General features: G+C 49.1%; 1 protein-coding gene across 1 annotated transcript in view; it reads left to right on the forward strand.

Annotated features, from left to right (window-relative positions):
* Nucleotides 1-7,998, forward strand: part of PTCH1 (patched 1) — a 69,523-nt gene that overhangs the window by 719 nt on the left and 60,806 nt on the right.

Here is a 7,998-nt window from a genome sequence, read left to right on the forward strand (position 1 = left end):
GGCGGCGGCGGCGGGCCGGGCCGGGGAACGGCTCCGGGGGGGAATTCTCACGGAGGGGGTCGCCTGGGATCCCATTTGCACGCTTGAAAAGGTCGCCACCTTGGCTTCCGCTCCTCAGCCTGGTGGTGGCTACTGAGTCGCCAGTGGAGGCAGAGCTGGAATGGAAGGGCTGGTGCGGAGAGAGTGACAGCGCCGGGGGGAGGGTGAGGGCTGAGCGCGCGCGCACCCGAGCCAGTGCTCTGGTCTCGGGAGAACTGGTGGAGACCTGCTGGAGGGGACGGGCGCACGCTCTCGGCACCTGGGCGCGGACCCCAGGGCTAGGAGAGAGAGAGGTGCTTTTCCAAAACCTGGAGCTCATACATCCCGCTCCCCGCCACGGTTGGTGGGGAAAAGGGCCAGAGGGTTGAGTTCATGAAGGGGCCACGGGTAGGAGAGGGTTAGGTGTTGACTCTTGCGCCTACGGAATCGGGCGTTCTGATGCCTGCCACCCGTTAAGAGGTGGGCAGCTGGCCTGATGCTGAGAGGGCCGGGTGCAGCCTGAGGGGAACCCTTAGGTGGCCGAACTGATCCAAACTCCTTTAGACTAGGTGCCAACACCGGGACTACAGGACCTCCAGAGACTATACCTCTGGGGTGACATGTGCTACGTCTCCAGGCATTTAAGTTCATGTTTTAAATGACTACTAGTGTATGGATGATCAATAAATCCAAAATTTTCAGATCTCAATTTCTGTCACTTAAGAAGACACATATGGATTGTGGTCTATGGAAAACACCCAGGGACTTCTATTTTCCTAAACTTTGGAGAGACCACTTCACCCCCTTTTTTTTTTATCCTTCTTCCTTGCTGGGGAGGCGAAATATATAAATAATGAGAACCCACATGAGTGGCTCTAAATGTTGAATAATGGGATAACTGAGGTCTTGAACTACTAAACTACTACAATGGTCCCTTTTCAGCATTTTGTGTGCTTAATTTTTTTTCTTCTTCTTTTCTCCAATAGTTCAAAATGCAATTAGTTGCCTCCACAAAGAAAGACAATGCTTTTTGGTGTCATCTTTTGTTACTGTAACTTATTATTTCTGGGCGGCACCTCAGGATAAATTGTTGCCTCAGGTGCATTGTGTACCCATGTTGTAAAACTCGGGGCTTTCAATTGTGAGTTTGTGTGTGTTCCAGTTGTCACCAGCTTCCTTCCACAAAGCTGTAAAACGCCTTTGAGGCCAAGATCTTTTTATATTAAAATGTTGAATCGAGGTGTGCACCAATAGGCCCATTCTCAATTTGGAGTACTACCTTCATCTCAAACTTACTGATAAATGTTTCTAATTTCTCCTTACAATCTAGTCATAATCAAACAAACTATTTGAATAGGAGTTAGCACCATTTGGAGTTATTGGGGTGGAGGGAGGCTGTTTTTACCAATTGTCTTCAACTTTCTACAGATAGAAAAACTGACAAGTCAAATCAGTGTGGATTAAAATATGTTTTCCCTGTTTCTCTCTCTCTCTCTCTCTCTCACACACACACACACACACACACACACACACACACACCTTTTTTCTCCCGCCTCTGCCACAGTGTATAAAGCCCTATTGAGACATGTAGGCGTGATGTGTAAACCGGATTAGCAGTATGAAAGAAAGACACACAATAAGCTAGAATTGTTTTACTTCCCTTTCATTTCTCATGCCTATATCTCTAATAAATTTGTTGCTCCAGCAGTGGGTCAAAGGGATCATGTTGCTCAGCTTCTTTTTCATGCAAGACCCAATAGCATAGATCAGCGAAATAAATGGCGTGCCTTCTGCCAAATACAAAGCTTGATATAGATATATTAGATGGGGTGATAGAGATGAGGCAAGAGAGAGATGGAAAAAGAAAGTTCAAAGTGTGGGTCTTTCCAGAATACATCTCTATCCATTAGGGTAAAGTAATGTAGCTAAGATGATATTTAGGGAAGGGAGGAAATCAATATAAGGAGCAATGCTCTGTTTTCTTTCAAGTTCATTGTAGGCTCTGAACATTTTCTCTGCACTTGGTGATATTCCTAGCAAGAGAATACCAACAGCTTTGGCATTGCATAAAGTCTAATTCCCTCTTTCAAGCTAGTGTTCGAACCTGGAGTAATAAATGTGGAGATTTCTGAGACTTTCTCAGGACATCTCCCTTGTGCATTTTGAACCCGCCCCCCCCCCCCAGCTCACTATAAACTCAAAAATATGCTAGTGCTCCCTGGTTTGTGCTGTAGACCCCTCATTTACTCCTTTGTGGAATTGGGAGCAGCTTCCCATTAAAGGAGATCAGGGGTAATTAGCAGCATTATTTTGACAAGTTGGCTAGAGCTATTCCCTTTCCTCCAGTCCTAGGGAGGGGGGTATGGGGAAGGAAACAGAAGGTTGAAGGGAGAAGGGGAGGGGAGTCATCCTTAGGGATTTTACATTCTGTGGCTTCTGAATCTTCCACTCACCCCCAACCTTTTAGACTCATTTTGACCATCACCTTTTAAGTAAATACAAAACCTGCCAATGACAAAATAATAAGGTATTCTTAGGGAGCCAAGAAAATGTGGTGGATGGTGGCATACTGGCTTGAACTGAGTCAAGACTCAACCCTTATCCATGGTACCTGCTTTGAACTGCTCAGGCTCTGGCTCATCCTGTACCCTGGGGTCTCCATCCATAAATAGAATACTCACTCCATCAGATCCTCAATTCCTCTCCCCATCCCACCCTCTCAGTAGGAATACTATGGGACTTAATGTAACGTTTGCAATTCTTTACATTTGTGGAAGAGTATTAAAGTTGAGACAAAATTATAATTTGGCCCAGAAGTCAAATTACTAGAATAAATTTACTTATTTATTCATTTGTACTCTGCAAAAAATGAGTTAAATTACATTAGATTTTAAAGACCCATTTGGTTGGATCTAAACAACCAGTGAAAAGTTAAATCTCACTGTACTACTCCACCAAGTCCAGCTCCCACAATTGCTTATCATTGGAATGTGCAAACACAAAGGTCAGATGTTTCATTTCAGTGTCATCATTTGAATAATCAGATGTCACTTTTGAGATATGTGTGTGGCGTAGACATAGATATTTGAAATATGGGAAGAAAATGGAGAAGATATGAGTGAATTTTATTTTAACAGGTTAAGGAGTCTGTTTTGAAAATGACAGACTCCAATGAAGTCTTGTATCAAGATTAGGAGACCAAAATGGTAACTGATGCATTGAGATGAACTTTACTTGGAAAGAGTAAATGGGACCCTCAAGTGTTGCCCCAAATAGGGCCAAAAGCACCAGCTGGTTTGAAAAGGCCCTGAGTTCCACTTGTTTGGTAACTCTCGCAAGGGAAGCCACACTGCAGAAAGGCCATTAAAGGATCTGTCTTCCTAGTAGACAACTTTGCTGCCTGGCTCCTCCAGCAAGCGTCATCTCAGGTCTGGGGGATCCTTGTGGTTAGCTGAAGTTAAACCCGGTATGGCGAAGTGGTCCCCTGCACAGGGCATGCATATTAAAGGCGACAATGCTTACAAATGTAAATAAGGGCAGATTGGTTAGGAACAACATTATCTCTGGGAATGTCGCACTCGCATGCATCAGCAATGAGGCAAATTGGGGGCAGCCTCAGCCCTGACCACCCAAGTCGAGCAGGCTTTTACACTGGCTCCTCTTCCCTTTCTTAAAACGTTACAGAAACAAGGCCAATTAGATCCTCAAAGTAATTCATCTCTGTGTATGAAAAAAACAGACCACAGGGGAAGAGGCGGGTGGGGGTGGGGAGATTAAGATAGCGTTTGTTAGAGCCCAGGCTGGGGATTGCGTCCTGGAACCTTCGGGTAGAAAATACAGGCCGGGTCCATTGTCTGAGATGCTGAAAAGTTAACCTATCAAACAGCGGGTGTGGGGGCTCAGGGCGCTGAAAAACCCGGAGATCAGCGTTCAAAACGTTTAGGAATTAAACCGAGGGAAACGAGCCCGAGTGGAAGAGGCTTTGCCATTGAAACGCTTCACAATGTAGCAGCAGCCAGAACGAGAGGATATGCAGCTGTGTCTAGAGTAATGAGGAACCGTGGTATGTACATAGTTTATAATTTCATTTTAGAATTCCATAATCCAAGTAGCTATACTGAAATCGCTATATAAAAAAAAAAAAAGGTTGGGAAGAAAGCCTACTATTTTGATCTAAAACGTTGTTAAGAACTTTGAAAAGACAAACATAGCAAACCTGTCTATGGCTACATGAGTGGGTCTCCTGCCATACAGAAAACCTCAAATATAAAGACTGACATGGAAAACTAGGGGTACCACCCCCAAGAGTTCAAAATATAATTTCTAGTGGCAAGCACGAAATGGTTTGACTTGAAGTGTCTGAAGAACTATTCAGTTGAACAAAGCTAGAACATTAAACCACCTTTCCTGTTTTCTGTTATCAAACATAAAAATAAGAATTTTGCTCAAAAATTAAACTTGCTATTAGTCGAGCCCAATTTTCCTGCGATATCATTTATCAATGTACGTAGTATCGTTTTCGCGGTGCTCGTCTTACTTTCTGGATTTTTAGCAGTCCTTCCCAGAGTCGCACACAAAATCACGTGTTTCATCAGAGTTTTGAGTTTTGAATTTCCGCGCTGGCCGGGTTCTCCGGTCCTCCTGATCTCGTGAACACCCCCAGACGCTTCTCTCTTTGTCTCTGTATTCTACAGGAGACCCTACCCTGCCCGAGGTACCGCACACATTTTGCCGGTTCGGGATTCAGTGGGTAGGGGCTCCCAGTGAAACCAGGAAGGAGAAAAAGGCAAAGAGGAGTTGGCGAGGCTGGGTAGGCAGCACAGAGATCTGGGAGGAGGAGAAAGTGTGAAAAAGGAGAAAGAGAATGGAGAGGGAAAGGAGAGAGGGGAACCACTATAGAGGAAGGAAGAGGGCGGGCAGGGCTGGCTGGCCCACAGGACCCCCACGGGAGCCGCGTGGGCTGACGCGGTGGCTGGAGAGCGGCGCTGCAGTCACTCTCCCGCCGGGGCCGCAGCCGCTGGGCTGCTGAATGGAAAGGGAGCCGTGCGCTCAGCCATTGGTCGGCCGCGGGGAGGCCGCGCGGGCATTGGGCAACGTAAGGGGGCTGGACCGCCTTCAGGAATGTACTACGGCGCGGCCGGCACGTCCGTCCGCGCCGGCGGGGCGCGCAACTCGCCGGGGCTCCTGGAAGGCAGTGTTTGAGCTGTGGAGGCCGCCGAGCGCGAGCAGAGCACACCAACTTCCCTCTCTGCTTGACCCGGGCCGCGCCAGCGCGGGGAGTCCCAGCACTCAAGCGCGCGCGCATGCAGGCGCACTCGGACACGCGCGCGCAATAGGCCTCCCTGTCGCCGAGCGCGCGCCGGCCCGGCCTTAGGTCACGTGGCCTCGTGGCCCCGCCTCCTCCCCCGCTCCTCCTCCTTTCTCTCCATCTGGGTTTCTTTCTTTCCTTTCCTTCCCTTTCTTCTTTTTTTTCAATGAACACACACCGTGTGCATCTTAAAGCCACACGGTCCCATTTCACGGCTTCAGGCGGTTTCTTGCTGCCGCAGGTCACTCTACTGTTCAATGCCGTTTATAAAAAGGGGGGGAAATACTAAAATTAGACAAGCTCGATGATTTGTAAGTCTGGACCTTATCTCAGGGAGGAACTTGCAAACGTAAGAAAAATAAATTCCACTGTCCAAAAACATTATTTTAAAAATAATTGAAGCTTTGTAGACAGTTTAATTTGACTCTGGCCCCCAGGACCTACCACAAAGAATCGCGTGTTTTCTTCACCAACGGGAAGCGAAGCCCTGGGATGTCTCAGTGACACTGGCTGCAGTGTCCGAACAAGTCCTCGCTATCAGCGCACAATTTGTTTCGAATAAATCCAACATCAAAGCCTTTATTCTCCCCTGCGTCACGCTATTATTATATATAACAGGACGCGTACTAGTTTTTTAAAAAAGTTTAAAACTGATTAAATAAATAAGGACATGTGGTTAATAAAAACGGGGGGCATGCCCAAATAAATCCAGAATAGGAAAACTTTGGTCTCTCAAGGAAACAATTCCCGTTTCTCCGGGTTGTTAAAAGAATTCTGTTGTTTCTGTTTTACATATGTCACAATAAAGATTCAAATAAAAACCCTTCTGCCTCCATGAGAATTCTTTAGTGTCTAGATTCCACGTTTATAAAACACTGCCTCCTTCAAACAAGGACTGTGCTGCCGTGGGGGTTTTTTGGCTGATGGGGGGCGGGGTGGATTTTTAAGAGAGGGTTGCTTTTCCCAACGTCCTTACTTTCCTCTTTAACTTTCCATTTTGTTTATCTTAATGCTAGGCGTTGTTCCCTGCGAGAGCCTAAGTCTTCTCTTTAGTTATAAAAGAAAAGAGAGGAGGGAAAAAAAAAATCTGGCACATACTGGCGCACTATCCACCACCCTGTCATTATTGGTGCAGGCCTGGGAATTCAAGCCGGACCTCCCAGTATTTGCTGCAGCTTGAGGCCAAGGTGCCTCTGAAAGGGTTTTCTTTGAGGAATTTCAGAAATTGTTTAAGCACTTAAAAAAAATATTACATTTCCCTCGTGTCTATCGCGAGGCAAATGTTCGTGGGTGTTTGTGTGTGAGTGTGTGTACGCACTCAAAAGGCGTCTACAAAAAATAGACTGTTGAAAAGAAAAGGAATAAGAAAGAAGGGAGGGAGCATTCCTTAATGGAAGTATTGCATGCGAGAAGGTTGGCGCTCTCGGAGGCTCCCCCCGAAGCCGGGGATGCACACACTGGGGTTGCCTACCTGGGTGGTCTCTCTACTTTGGTGAGCTGTTGCTAAGCAGCTAATAATAGTCATGTTTGCTGAGTAATTTCTGCCCTCCATGAGCCAATCGCGTCGCAGAAACCCAAGCCATCTGACAGCCCCAGGGGCGGGAGCTCCAGCCTTTTTCTCTTTCGCTCGCTCTCTCCCCCTCCACCCCCTCCCCTCCTCCTCCTCTTTCTCCAAATGGAGAGAGTTCTTTTTTTTCTTCTTCCATCTCATCTATTGAATCAAGGAGCTGCTGCGGCCGCTGCCCGCTGCACACACACAGAGCGGAGTCTCCAGGTCCCGGGAGCGAGAGAGGCGCGCTGCACGGGGGCAGAATGGTCCAGCGGGTCGGCGAGGAGCACAAGAAAGCAGAGTCCGGGATCGAGCAGCCACCGCAAACCCAGCAGTCAGAGCCCGAGCAGCCCAAGCAGCAGCTTCAGGAGCCGCCACCGCCAGCAGCAGCCGCCGCAGGAGAAGCGGCGGCGGCGGCTATCCCGGCCCGGCAGCGCTGAGACCCGCCAGGCACTCACGGATCCTGTGGCGGCGGCTCTGCGCTTGCCCTGCGCGACCGATCGGGCGACCCAGGAGGCGCCGAGGGAGCCAACGAGGCCGGCGGGAGCGACGGGGATTTGCTGGCGCTTTCTGCAGTGAAGGGGTCGCGGCGCGGGGCGGGGGACTGGTAGGGGGAGTTGGGGACCGCGAGGAACGCTGCGCGAGCGCCCAAAGGACAGGCTGGCTCTGCACGCCGGCTCTTGCCCTCTGGAGAACTGGATGTGGGCAGCGGCGGCCACAGAGACCTCGGGACCCCCGCGCAATGTGGCAATGGAAGGCGCAGGGTCTGACTCTCCGGCAGCGGCCGCGGCTGCAGCGGCAGGAGCGCCCGCCGTGTGAGGAGCAGCAGCAGCAGCAGCAGCAGAAGCAGCAGCAGGGGGCCGCATCCATGAGCAGATTTTGCAGTGACAGACCTGCTCGCTCTGAGCACCAGTGTTGATTCAGCTGCGCTGCGGGGGGTTGGGGGGGGCACCAGGGACTTACAGGGAGACATTGTCGGAGTGAGGGCCTAGGAGACACTCACTAGGTACAGAAGTGCCAGCAGTATCCATTGTTCTCTGTTGAGCCCTCCCTTCTCCCAGTGCACAGACACAGCAACTCCATAGCCGTGGTGTCATCAAACTGGATAACAAAGGTAGTTCAA

The sequence above is a fragment of the Pteropus alecto genome, unplaced genomic scaffold (genome assembly GCF_000325575.1).
Source record: "Pteropus alecto unplaced genomic scaffold, ASM32557v1 scaffold138, whole genome shotgun sequence".
Taxonomy (NCBI): Eukaryota; Metazoa; Chordata; class Mammalia; order Chiroptera; family Pteropodidae; genus Pteropus; species Pteropus alecto.